The 14,772-nt window shown below is 38.3% G+C and overlaps 1 long non-coding RNA gene across 1 annotated transcript in view; it reads left to right on the top strand.

Annotated features, from left to right (window-relative positions):
• The window catches only part of LOC126652143 (uncharacterized), a 35,686-nt gene extending 21,119 nt beyond the window's left edge, over window positions 1-14,567 (top strand). The window contains exons 3-4 of the long non-coding RNA XR_007631889.1: window positions 11,203-11,295; window positions 12,421-14,567. This is a non-coding gene — a long non-coding RNA (uncharacterized LOC126652143). The remainder of the gene's footprint in view (window positions 1-11,202; window positions 11,296-12,420) is intronic.
• Window positions 14,568-14,772: the final 205 nt, after the last annotated feature.

Genomic DNA, 14,772 nt, shown 5'->3' with positions numbered 1-14,772 from the left:
TAGAAGTCCAAAGGTATTTGATTTAAGGGCCCCTTAATACTGGAGAATAGTGAAGCTTAAAGCACAGACAGTCTGAAGTCTTCATTTAGAAAGCATTAAATACATGCAACTAAGTGCTAAATTTAAGTATTATAGAAATATTTTAACTCCCAGAATCTCTTGGGGCTAGTAAAATTCCTATCTGCGAAATCACTGAGAACATTCAGTCAATTAAAGACAGATATGCAATCTCCAGTGATAACAGCTCCCTCTACTTATTTTCCAATTTTAGAGATTAAAGTTTCCCCCATGGAAAAAAAAAATAAATTTCTCCTCATCAACCTCTTGATGAATGGGCACCTTCTCTATCCATTTTATGCTTTTCATTTCTCCCATCAAGCAGATCCTGTCGAAACATGTTTTCATGTTGTTCTGAAATCAGCATGCAGGCGTGGAATCAAAAAACCCCACACGCTGTTATTCTCACTGCTCTTTGATCACCTCTCCGTGGGCATTTTTCTAGGGTCACACAGAAGGTCTGACTTGGTGAGGATAACAAAGAAACCATAAAAAGGATGCTATTGTGGCAGAGAGCACAGGAAGCACCTGAGAGAACAGGCTTCAGTTCCCCCTTTATCACAAGCTGGCCACGTTCCTGTAGGCAAATCCTTTAAATGAGACATTCTAAAAGGGTTTTATTACCAACAACTGGGGACTGACACTCAAAAGTGCTTCACAAATGGGAGGCCATAAACACACACACACAAAAATCCAGCCTAGAGGTCTTCTGTAACTTTGACTCTTCAGGTTCAATTTTGCAGTCTTCCCTCTTCAAATCAGTAGAGGATAACTGGACTTAATGCAAAATCACCCTGTCCCTTTGTTTTCAATATTTATAAAATAAAGATAAGAAAATATATCCCCTTCAGCACTGTGCAAGGATGATATCATTAATTCTAGGAAAACTGTTTCAGATTTGTGCACCAAAAGCACCTACAGCTACTCTTAATTCAGGTCCATATCCAAAACCAGCTGATTGCCTGCGACTTCCAGCTCTCTAAATGTCTCAGGCTGCCTATATGAAATCTGAGTGTCTTTCAAGGCCTTTGACATGGTTGCACACAACATCCTTGCAGCCAAATTGGAAAGATATGGGTTTGATTGACGGACTATTTGATGGATAGGGAACTGGTTAGATGGCCACATCCAAAGAGTTGCAGTCAATGGCTGAAGAAGAGCAGTGGCAAGTGGTGTCCCTCAGGGGTGAGGGACTGAGACCACTGGTGTTCAACATCATTATAAATGCCATGGGCAGTGGGACTGAGTGCATCCTCGGCCAGTCTGTGGATGACACCAAGTTGAGCAGTGTAGCTGATTCCCTAGAGGGAGCTGATGCCATCCAGAGGGACCTTGACAGGCTGGAGAAGCGAAGTGTGAACGCTGTGAAACTCAACAAGGCCAAGTGCCAGGTCCTGCACCTGGGCTGAGGCAATTACAAGTTTCAGTGTGGACTGGGTGATGAACTGATTGAGGACAGCCCCATGGAGAAGGAATTGGGGATATTGGAAGATGAAAACTGGACATGAGCTGGCACCCTGCACTTGCAGCTCAGAAATCCAGTTGTGGCATGGGCAGTGTAAAAAGAAGCACGGCCAGCAGGTCAGCAGAGGTGTTTTCTTGAAGAAGACCTTGTCTCCTCATCTAGAAAATTAATTCTGGATGTTTTGGTTTTGAAGGTTCACTTTTATTCAATTTTTAGAGGAAGGAGGGATTTTCTACATACTGCTTGTTTCAAATGTCAGCTATCTCATATGTAGGGAATTTGAACAGTACTAGAAAAAATAACATTGTGGCTCTGTTCTATAGTCATATAATTTGCACTATTTTTTACATACCATAATTATGAAGAAAAGAAAAAATTATCCTTTAAAAAATGAAACCCTATATTTCAGTGTTTAGACCTGCTGATTTCTGTGATAAAGGACTCCAAAAGAGGGAACCCATAACTTATTTTTTACTCTTCTCTCCACCTTTATGCCCACATTTCTTGCACTATGACTGAAGCATGAACAAAACCACAGCAAATTCATGATTGTGAATATAGATCTTAAAGCCCAGCTGAGATCTGAGGTGCTTCACTAGGCCTTTCCTAACTGCTGAGTAATCCTTTGGTTAAAGAGAGATCATTAAATTCCAGCATTACATCCACACTGTACAACCAGATGCTTCTGATGCTCTCTATTACAACAACCAAAACAATTCCAAAGTGAACACTTTGCATTTTGCAATACATTTCTGCAAATCCTACAGGTCATTTTAGGTCACTGAACACACATAACAGATTTCTTATGAGAAAATTGTGAATTTATAGATCCAACAGACTGCTAAGCAAAGTTTAGAAGTTTTAATATCTTTTTGACTATGCTAAACCAGTCAGGTTTTAAAAAAAATATTATTTAATTGTGGAACAGTTGATTCCTTGCTGTGAAAAATACTCTTAAAGTAGTCATTTGTTGTAGAACTGAATTCCTCCAAATCGGCAGTGCAAATGGAAATATTCTGTTATTCACTGAACCCGAACGTAGAGCAAGGGAAGGAAAACACTCTGTTGAGCAAACTTTTTGATGCATACTCAAACAGGAAATTTGTCCTTTGTGACTGCTAATCTTTAAACACAAGGAATTAGGACTTCTGTGTTGTCTGCTGCTGGGTCTGACACTCAGAAAAGGTGGATTTTTTTTGTTCCCACATCTGCAATACATCAGTTAAATCATTAAAAAACCCCATTATATTCTCCAAGCCAGTACAGCACCCTAATACTAGGTTTCATTTCTGGAAATCTAATAATGGAATATTAAATATAGTTTGGTTATTAAATAGTTTGGTTGAGGGCTAGGAGGAGGCATTTACTTTACCTGTCTTAATTTAAAGACAACCAGATGAACAAAAACAAACAAGAAACCCCAGCTATAGTGACCTGAATAGGCTTATACTATGAAAGATCAAAATTAGTAAACAATATATACTATTAATATAATGATGATGATGATAATGGTGATGATGATGACAATAATAATAACAAAACAAAATATAATTTTATACTATTAGATAATAAATAATTTACTGACTATATGATATAAATTATTATTATTATTATTATTTCTATTGATTAATCCATGCAACCAGTGCCAACAAATGATACAAGTTTTTCCACCACCTGCAAACCACAAAGGTTGATTTGTTAATTAAATGCACCAAAGGGCTTTTTATAGCTTTCTAATTTTAATACTTTAATCGAGACAGTGCAGCTCTGCCCTGATCATAAAGCATTTTGTGTAGCAGCATGTCTCAATATTTCTATTTCTTCAGAGAGAATTCACTAAGATGCAGTGGATTTTTGTTGCTGGACCTTGTTTCACAGAAACACAGCAAACAGCAATAAACTGCATACTGGAAACCTGAGAGCAGATTACAATGCACCCAACTATGGCCATTCAATCAAATCCTAACAAGATTTGTATGGTCCTTCAGAGAGTTTTAGAAGGAGCAATTCCAATATGAAAAGACTTGAGTTTGTTTGTTTCTCTGATTTAAAAACAAAAAAAAAGGTGAAAGGCTTAGATGTGTTGCAGTGATAAAACAAAAATATCAACTTTGCTGTGGGTGCTTTCTGGTATTCCCTCTCTGTTTTCCTATTCTGCACCAATTTTGTTGATAAAAATAGATGTTATTGTTTTTCAACAATTGTATCTAGTTCAACATACTTGTTTTCCCCTACCCTAGGGAAGACACATCTCAATATACCATTCATCTAGAAACAGCACTAGTTGGCCTTATACAGCACTGTACATGAAATTTTCAGTTCCTGTCATCCAGCTGTGAAGAATTATCCATTCAGACCCATGAAATTAAAGGGAAATGCACTTGGAAAAAAAAATAATGGTGGAGTAGGCCCCCAGAAATAGACTTGGGAAATGATTTATGCAACTAGTTTTAAGTAAGTGTCCTTCATTTAGAACTAGACACTAATCTGGCTGTCAAGGTGGGATGCAGCCTTCTCTGTGCTACCACACTTTAGTAACCACTATGATGATAATTAAAACAGACTGAAGCAGTAAACTGTATAAATAAAAGGAAAACAACATCTAAGTTAATAATATTTCCTTATTTTATTGTGATTTTGACACAAATGAAGACAAGATATATTTTATTCATTTTCTATTTTCACTTCAGGCTTTGCTTTATGGCCCTTAGGGACACAGGAGTGTGCATGTAAAGAAGTCTATAAATTAAAACAAACTGTGTTTATGGTAATACTACCCCATCTTTACAATGTGTTAACTTAATGTGAGCAAACTACAGTTTTCATGGCAGTTCATTTGCATTTCCTTCCCTGCAGTTTCCCAGGTATTTTGCTTCCCAAAACTGCTGTAGTGAAGGGAAAATTAAAAAAAAAAGGAACAACAACATACTTTAAGTGCTCTCAGCTCAGTGATTTCCCTCTAGTAATGTTCATAGAATCATGAAATCATAGAGGGGTTTGGGTTGAAAGAGACCTTAAAGATCACATTGTTCCAACTCCCTTGCTGTGAGGGACACCTTCCACTATTTTGTACCATTAAGATACAGTTCTTCCCTGGTGGAGATGGAGAGTCTGAATCTATCTGAAACCTGCTGCTCATTGATTATCAAGACAGTTGGATTATGAGGAAAAGCCCTGGGTTTGGGTGCTCATCATTAAAATTATAATATTTTGAACTTCAGATGTTAAAAGTTATAATTTCACATCCTTAACAAGCATGGAGTGCTCAATCTTCAAAGACCAAAGTCATCTGGTAAGAAAAAATATATTTTCCCCTTCTCTAGAACTATTCTTAGACTCTGTATCAAGGATGAGGACAGAAAGATTTTATTTGGGGGTTTTGGTTTGTTTGTTTTAATGAGTGACTGGGAATTGCATTTCACACTTCAATAGGTACTGACCTATCAGTCCAGGTCTTTATTCTGCACCTGCCTTTGCTCTCCTCAGTAATTCTTTCCTGAAACAGGTAACTGCAGGGGACAAAAGTGTCACCAGAAGTTGTTCAGTAAAAGATGCTAGAGATAGTCCTTCACCCTCCAAAATGTATAGTTTCATCCAAATGTCTCTGAACATCATAAAATTAGTGGTTAAGTTATCACTGATGGCAGAGGGAGAAGAGCATCATCCTGTACCTGCTGCTGCTACAAGTCATGCTCACCTATCTCGTGGAGTATCCAAAAATGCAATATATAGAATCATAGAATACCTGACTTGGAAGGGACCCACAAAGATCATCCAGTACAACTCCTGACCCTGTACAGGACCATCCTGAAGAATCCCACCCTGTGCCTGAGAGCACTGTCCAAATGCTTCTTGACCTTTGTCAGGCTTGGGGCCATCATCACTTCCCTGGGCAGCGTGTTCCAGCACCCAGACACCTTCTGGGGTAAGATCTGTCCTTAATATCCAACCTAAACCTCCCCTGACACAACTTCAGGCCATTCCCTCAGGTCCTGTCACTGGTCACACAGAGGAGTTCAGTGCCTGCCCCTCTGCTGACCCTCACGAGAAACCTGCAGACCCCATTAAAATTTCCTTTCTCCCTTTCCTGAAAAGGACTAAAAGTGTGTCTGTCTGAACATGCACATGTACACTGTTCACACACACACACATATGTACACATGTGCATATGTAGTGTGTCCTACACAGGAAAAACTGGAAAGAAAATTAACAACAATACTAACACTCAACTGTTTCTTTAATAGGTGCATTTCTCTTTCTTGAAATACCCTCAAATTTTCATAGACATATTTCCATGTCAGAAATATTGCTATTATACCTCATTCCTCCTATAGAGATGAGGGGAAGGAAAGCAAATGTTTCATCTCCATATTATGCACAAATTAATTGAGTGTAAGAAAGTTGTATTGAATTTAGCTAAAAATACCCTGCTTTCGGTTGTCATCCTCAAGTCATATGCTTTTTAGGTTCTCATGCAAGTGCATGAGATTAGTATACACCCCATTTAATCTGATCATGATTGCCTGCTATTTTAATTAACCTTTATTGGCATATCTATATTGCCAAGAAAATATACTTTGAGAAGCCCCATTAATAACAGTATTATTTGTTCAGGGTCTCTTTTCAGCTTCACCCATCAAATTCTTTAGACAGATAATAAATCTCTGCAGCCTAGGGTTATTGGTAGGCTGTTTGTTTTGTTATAGTTTTTTTTTAACAACACACTTAAAAGTTAATATTCTGAGAAAAGGATACTAAAGAAAATAATTTCTTCCGTACCTTACAGAGAAAAAAAATGAGGCAAAAGTTATGTGGCTTGTCCTTCTCTAATCAGTGCTGGGCTCAGTCTGGGTAATATGACAGATAACCCAGATAATTCAAACATTTAATACCAAAAAACAATGATCATACCCTCCCCACTTTACATCCTTCCTTGATTAGGGGTCATGCAGTCTGGGGGCAAGGAGATGGTTCAAATCTCTTCTGTGTTTGCCCAGGAGCATGACACAGTTTGGGGCAGTCATTGAAGCACTGTGTGGCAATAGTGAATTTATTTCCTTGAGTCACACCTCTACAGCTGATCACCACTGACCTGAAGACTTGTCACCAGGAAAAAGATAAGAACTGAACCTTGGCTGATCAGTTAATCCTTCCTTCTATCCTAAGGCAGGCTTCCATCCTGAGCCTGCCCTCATTTTCTAACCCACAAAATGAGTTCCTGAAGGCTGTGTTTTGGTATATTTTCCCAGATCTTCCAGAAATCAGATGTTTTCCTTTTTTTCTGCTATTTTTGTTCTCTGGCATTAGACTCTAACTCCATATGTTGCCTCCTTCTACTATAAACTTATTAAAGAAATCTCAGCAGAACGTCCCCTCACTCTTAATTGGATCTCTTCCACTTTGGTTGGGAAGACAGAGCCCTTTAGATGATATGTGGCTGATTAGCTGTTCTCAAAGGGGTTTGAATGAGCCATCTTTACTATCACTTTGCCCTGCATAAGCACAGACATCTCAGCAAGACCAACATTTGCTGCTCTGCATCCACCGTGGATTGCACATGTTAAAGGATTACCCTGATTTCCCTTCTTTTTTTTTTTTTTTTTTTTTTTTTAATTTTTGATAGACCTAGCAAAATGCATGTGTTGAATTAAAATTTTCCATTTGCTGCCATTTGAATCATAAACACAACCCTCCATGCAAGCGAAAATCACAGCTCTGGCCTTATGGGCTGCTCCTGAAACAGCCTTGTGAATGAGAAATCACAGCACAACATAAATCCTCTCCAATACTGAAACTCATGCAGAGATAACAAGGCAAGAATGAGTCCTGTTTGTTCTCAGTTATGCTATCACATTTGTGGCTGTTTACCCCTTGAAAAACAGGCAAAATATTTTGTATTTCAACCACATCTGCAAGCAGGCATAATTTAAGAGACAGAAATACCACAGTTACCCCCTTAGTATTTCATGGGGTTTTGAGTAATGTTACTTAAGAACCCCTGTAATTTTCTTTATCATGAAGTAGTTGGTAGTAAAATTTCAAATGAGGGTGAAAGCAAAGTTTTCCCTAATTGGAAATGTAGGGACAATTGGAGATGACATGGTTGGAACTGAAGAGGAGAAGGAAGCAGGAAGAGTTAATTTTGGACATTTAGTGCTCTAAATTTGGACATTTAGAGTCCTTTGGACATTTAGTGTTCTAAATGTCTTTTGTCAGAGTTATTTCTGTTTCATTGTTGGTTCTATTGGGAAATCCAATAAATACTGATGGGAAAGTATCACTTGGCTCAAAAGAAACTTGAATACCCAATCAGGAGAAGTCCACTGACAAAGCATGGAAAAACACTTAATTTTTTTCCTGTACAAATTAGGTGTTGTGTGCCATATGATAAGAGGAAAAGCAATGTTATCCTAATGATAAACAATAAGTTTATTAGAATAAATGAAACAATATTCCTGCCTAAAGTAGTTCTTCTTTTCCCTGACTTCACTGTCATGCTTATGGCTAAAACCATCCTCAGTTATCCTCTGTATGTTTTATTTCACAAGCTTCTCTTTGCCACAGTTAAATACAGAGAGAAAAGAAACTACCCATGTTAACTCGTTATCCCTCAGAGGGAATTAATTCAGAGGAGTATTGTTACTGATCTTCTCTTCCTTAACTCTGAATTTTTCCAAATACAGTCTGCCCCCACCAAAGAGGGATGTCAGGGAAATGCAATGGAACCCATGTGGTTCACTCAGTGTGCTGTGATAAGAAAGTAACCATCTGACATGAAAGACTCCTGCCTTCTCCCCTAGAAACTGTGCCTATGTGGTCATAAATTACTGCTAGAAAGGGTGCTAGGAGATGACTCAAGTGAATTTGGGTATTTCATGAATTCTGCAGCACCAAATAAAAGTAATTTGTGCTCTTCCAGAGCAGCTTTTGCGGAGCTTATAGCACCATATTTCCCATTTTACAGACAGACAAATGGGTTACAGGCAGTGAATGATTTACGAAAGATCAAACAATGTATAAAAAGTTAAACCAGGAACAGAATCCAGAATGTTTCACTGCCATATCTGGGCAATACAGAATATGTGTTTGGTATATGTGTATTTGAGTGGGAAGATTATCAAGACCACAGAAGAAGCCAAAAGCTCACAAACTGGGTCATACATCTAATTCTCTTCTTTGAAAGTGTGACTCTGCAGTCTTCCAGTGTTAGAGGAGCCCCAGATTGTGTGTGACACTGGATCTGAAGCTCTTTAACAGGGCACTGCATGAAACTCAGATAATTACCCACACTGCAGTGCTGAGTAAATAGCTTGTTGTTGAACTTCTTTCTACATCCTTAATTCCAGCAGAGAAAGCATTTGTCATTCGACAAGGCCAGAAGGACCATTTCTTAGCTGCAAGGACAGTTGAAGAGTTTCCTGGATGGACCATTACTCAATTAAAGGATAGATGTTCACTTGCTCCATTCTCTCTGCTTTCTCCTGCCATTTATTGTTTAATTTTTTTACCAAAGACTGATAAACTTTTATGTGTCTGAGGAGTGATAGATGGCGATGTCAAGATAAGAACAGTTTCAGAAAAGCTTGCTCACAAGGCACAGTGTCCTACTTCATGGATAATTATCGGCTCCATACCAGTAGGCTCACATATAGCAGCCTGATTTTCCCTTTTTTCTATTCTAGCAGTGACCTTAACAAAGATTTTCTGAAGGATTGTTTTATTTCTCTGCATGCATATCTCTAATTTATTGTTCAAGTAGACAAATAGAGAATAGGGCTGAACAACACATTTTTTTGGCAATTATAAGTGGAAGAAAAGGGTATCTCGGTCTACAGGGAATCATTCTCTTGTACTAAACAAACACACAAAATACTCATATTTAATAAAAATTCAGTAATGTTATACAAACTAGAAATCAGATTGATTTTCTTCAATACTTTGTATATATATTATTCTATGTTATATAATATATATTTTTATTAGACACAATAGGATAGCAACTGATACAAAGGAAAATCCCTAACAAGGGTCTTTTCTCAGAGAAAGAAAGATATCTCTATATATGCATATACAATTAAGCACACACAGGCATATATATATATATACATATATATATATATATATATACATATATATATATATATATATGTAAAACAGAACATAAAACAGCCAGGAGCAATTCAAGCAGAGTTTAGCTGAGATCTCAGCAGCTAAGCAGGACCAGCTCCCACAAATAATTGGACTGGGCACAAAACTAAAGTTTCACAGCCTTGGGCAAGGCATGATTGAAGCTTTCATTGAACTGACCACTGGAAACCTGTTGTTATGCTGATTTTCACAGCAGATGCTTGGCAGAAGCATTAAGATGGGACAAAGCCATTCCATAGTTCTATTGCTGTGTGTTACATGAAAGAGGATACCGACACACTGAAGCTGCAATTTCATTCCCATCACTTGTCCTGTGTGGTTCAGGGATGGGGCTTTTGCCTGGCAGTAGGAGCCAAGCAGGAATCCTTCCTTTCTGAGAGCCCCCACGGGTGTGGTGCTGAGAAGAGACTTGCCCACTGCCGTGTCCTGAGTCACTGCCCAGGCTGGGTTGGGAGCCTGGAGCTGATTTCACTCTAAAAGTCTGCACGAGACCTTTTGCTAATTCCACAGGGCAGCACTCCGTTCGGTTTAGGATTATTCAAAGAACTGATTTTAGTTCAAATGCCACAGAGAAGGGCAGGAGTGGCACAGAAAGAAATTACTGTTTTTCATATTTTCCATGCATGCTCATAAATTATTTTAATTAAATCCAGATAAACTCCCTAACACAAGTGTTGTGCTTCAAAACCTTTTATTTCAGAAGTGGTGACATGAATCCCTTTGATTTCCTCATCTCTTCCCCTTCCTCTGCTACCAAGCTGAAACAATTAGATTAATTCACCATGAATTTGTGATTAGTTTTGCTAATTCTGAAACTACATTGCTTTTTTTTTTTTTTTTTTTGGCAAAAAGGCTTTTGAGCTTTTCAGCTCTTCACCACATTCTGCTGCAGAGCTGTGGGATGGCAAACCACACCACAGAGGTGCACAATTTATTATGAAATGTTGGATCAGCAAGACAAGAAAAAACATAATAGACCAGCATATTGGCCTGGGTATGTGTGAATTGCCAAAGCAGTACCTGCTCATTGAAATACTGCAAATATTTAAATATTCTCCTGCAGCCTCAGCTTGGCCATGGCTGATCTGCAAGTCTTGGGGCATCATGTTAAACTTATCACAATTGTCTTCAAGGCAACAAGTTCCCATAGGTATCATAATGTCTACATGTAATAACAACGTGAAATGTTTCTCTGTGAGGAACTTATTGATCTTCTTCACAAAACATAGAATATTGTATCTTTTCATTTGGCCTCAAGTTGATGCCAAACTCTAAACAAATCTTCAGTTATACCAAAGTTATCATGGTTATCACACCAAGACATACAGCCCACAGAAAAATCATCCCTTCCTTAGGCCACCACACCCAGTGGCCTAATAAAATGTTTTCTGTGATCTCCACTCTTCTGACCTCAAAAAAAAAAATGGTGAAAAAAAAAATCATGAGCTTTTAATGAAAAGCTCCCTTTTGTCTAGAGTCCACCACTATTTCATATGTGGAAGAAATCTCTGGGACTCTTCTGTCTCCTGCAGGACCTGTGGAGCTGCTGTGGACACTGCAAGAGCAAGTTGGACTGGATGACCTTCAAATGTCCCTTCCAACCCAAATTATTCTGGGATTCTGTGGTGAGTCATCCTTATACTGGGAAGGAGCAGGGCAAGACGACAACCTGTATTTTGGGATCAAAGAGACATAATTTATGATGATAAAGAAGGAAAGGGACTGATCCACCCCTTGGAGCCCACTGGTACAGATTTCTCTTCTTAGTTATCCTGATCTGTAGCAGATTGGGGAGCAACTGGGAAAGTGGAGAGCTGGGAAGTGAGTGTTAATACTTCAGTGTGGGCAATCACAGTCTGAGTGTTCAAATTCCCCTTTTATTTAGCAATACAGAATGACCTTCAGTGGCTGAGAATTACAGTAATAGAAGAAAAACTCCTTCTGATCATGGCAAGCAGAGCAGAGCAAGTCAGTGAGTTTGGATAAGTGTATGGAATTCTGGACTAGTACTGCAAAAGACAAAGACTGCTGTTACTGGAAAGCAGACCAAAATCATGTATTCTTTTATGGTAAACTCTTTCCCAGCAGGAAATTATTTCCCACTCACTTCCCTAGGAAGAGATTTGTTTCCTATGTATGAACTTGACCCTCCTGGACCCTGCAACTCAGACAGCAAGGGGCCCTTGCCCTCTGCCTGCAGAAGTGGAGACAAAGTGTTAAAATTAGGTTAATATAGAATCAGGTTTTCTCAAGTGCCAGCCACTTCTCTCAACTCCCAAAAAGAATGCAAGCCCAGAAAAGATTGTAGGAATGCAAAAATTTCCAATTACTCTTTTCTCCAAAGAGCCTAGAGGATTTATCTGGGGCCACAATGAATTGCACAAGTGGAGCTTTTCAGCCCTGCTAATGTTGACCCTTTATTGTGTTTGAAGCTGAAGAGGTTGGCTCCATTTCACCTGGCTATGAAATAATTTAGCACTCAATCCTAGTTGCTTTCTAGTAGTGCTGATTCTGAATCTGGCAGAGCACCAAGGTTTAAGGAAGGAATAAGGAAACAAATGGTAAGCTGAAGGGACTCTAGACATGAAAAGCTATTTTCTGTACAATATCATATTGTTATGACTGTCAATATTTGTGGCCATCACAGTGCCTGGAAATCCTAGTCCTGGACTATGATCACAGTACACTAAATACCAGTTTCTACAATAAAAAAAGTAAAAGATTACTAACTTCTCTATTTTATTCCTTAGGGAGCATCTTCTTTCTGTTCATAAAGTCAACTAATAATGACAAACCACCAGCATCTTTATTTAGGATGGATGGACTGCTGAACTTTGTTTCCACTGTCAGGAACTCTGGGAAATCTATTTTCATGGCAATGCAATGACACCCCAAGTCATAGTTAGTTTCTCTGTGCTCATGCTACCTTGGAGATTTCAGCTTTACAGATCCAGAAACCGAAATATAGAAAGGAATTACTTGTCCAAGGTTACAGGGCAGGTTGTGGCAGAAACAAGAATAGAAACTGTGGCTGGCAAGGCACACCACCTTTTCTAATTAACAGACCAAAGTATCTTTTCATTCTCCAGCTTCCTCTAATGTGTCCTGGCCATTACAGAGCAAATTCAAGGTTCTTTGTTTTCTTTTCCTGAATTCAAAGGAAAAGACAGCTTTGCCTAGATGTCATTGTTAGTTAAAGGAAATACTTTGAATTTAAGGAGGAATCAAAACAGTTCCATTTAATTACTGATGTAATTTTGCTTGCCTGGTGCAGAAAAGCAGTTTTATCAAGTTGACACAGAAGAGCTTTATACACCTAATTGTTGTCCTTGGAATAAAAAACTATATCACTTAGAAATTAAACAGAAAGAAATGTTCTGAATCTTAAAATTGTGCAGAAGCTTGATATATAATGGAAAATGATGAATTGTTTCTAGATTACAATAATTGTGCTCCTGCTTTTCCATGCTAATGAATACTGAAAGAAGAGTATATCATCAAAGCGTAATCAAATCCAGCTTGTTTTGTAAATGATTAACAGACACAGAAGAAGAACTTGGGCTTTCTCAATCTCACACTAATACTTCAGTGAGACACTGAAGTGCTCTGCATTAACAAAGCTCAGAAATTATATAAATGCAAATATAAAAAACATCCCTCACTTCATTACATTAATAGAAGATCCATACATGGGCACGAAAGTAAAAGAGTGCGTCACCTGAAGTGGACTGTGGCAAATTAACACAGTAGGACGGGAAATACAAATTGCATAATGTGTTTATGCCACCTGAGTGATGTTTAACACGCCGTGGGTAGGGGATGATCGACTGAACAGCGACGTACGAAAGGCACTGCCTGATCAGAGCCCTCATTAGCTGCAAACTGAAGTGCCCTGGTGATGGAAATCAATACCACCTCAGCATCAGCATAAAGGCAGAGAAACTTCATTCTGCAAACCCTCATTTGTGGCAATTGAGGTTTCTCGTGCAGTTTGTCCCTGTTCAAGTAAAAGGGACTGACATCACAGCAAAGATTTATAGGGTGAGATCCACAACGGAGTTTTCACTCTGGTTTTACCCATAATGAAGAGTATTGAGTCTCAAGGACTGATTAAAGCAAACTGAGCAGGTTATACCACGAGGACAGCTCATTTTCCCTTATTAAATGGAAAGAACGCAATGTAAAAAGGACCATGAGATTTAAGGAACAAAACTGGTCAATCAGTTGATACAGTTCTGCCTGGGCAGGTCTAAACGAGAAGCATTAACAGGAAAAGATGAGCACATCTGCATGGAGGCATCTTACTCTACTGATGCATACAAATGGGATTTCTGAAGACTGGCAACTGTAAATTGTCAAGGACAGAAACACCCAAGTATTTCACAAAAGTGCTTCACAGCTGCCAGGAAACTCCAATGTACAACTGATCTTTATGAGCTTGAACTCTTATCAGTGAAAATCTGTAATGAAATAAATTATTTATTCTAGATCTTGGGGTAGGTGTGGAGGGGAACTGCAGTCCTCCTGTTTCACTTTAAGGACTACACCTGTTGTAGTGGTATTTACCAAGATTTCATCACAATATTTTGGAAATAATAAAATAAAAGCAAGTTCCTTTTGAGAATGAGAGTAAAAATTCCTTTTTTTTTTTTTTAAATTTTTATTTTTTAAAGTCTAGGAAAAAACAAACAAAAAACAACAAGGGGATATTCCTCCTGCCTAGTTCTCAAAGCTGGTATTTTATAAATGACTCTGCCTCTTTTGTTCCATTTAGGAGCAAAGCAAAAGCAGCATCTTTATGTTTTCCACAAGTTGAAACTCCTTTATTAGTCACCTCAGAAACATGTTCCTGGAAAACAAACTGATCTGGGTTTATAGGATGATTTTAATTTTGATCTTTCAGAATAATAAAATATTCCAAAAAAGGATAACCTTATGTCACTTTGGTTTTTTCCTTCATCTGCTGCTGAAGTTTAGAAGGAATGGGAGGGAACACTGCAAAGCAATAAAGTGAATTTTGTGCTGCCACCTCCTTCACTTTCCATCTTCAAGAACCTGCTATAGACTAGAAAAGAAGATTCATGATAGAAATTAATGTCATC

Source organism: Myiozetetes cayanensis, unplaced genomic scaffold (genome assembly GCF_022539395.1).
Source record: "Myiozetetes cayanensis isolate MyiCay16 unplaced genomic scaffold, myiCay2020 scf7, whole genome shotgun sequence".
NCBI lineage: Eukaryota > Metazoa > Chordata > Aves > Passeriformes > Tyrannidae > Myiozetetes > Myiozetetes cayanensis.
Note: the sequence above shows the minus strand (reverse complement) of the source record. Positions and strands in the feature narration are given on the sequence as shown.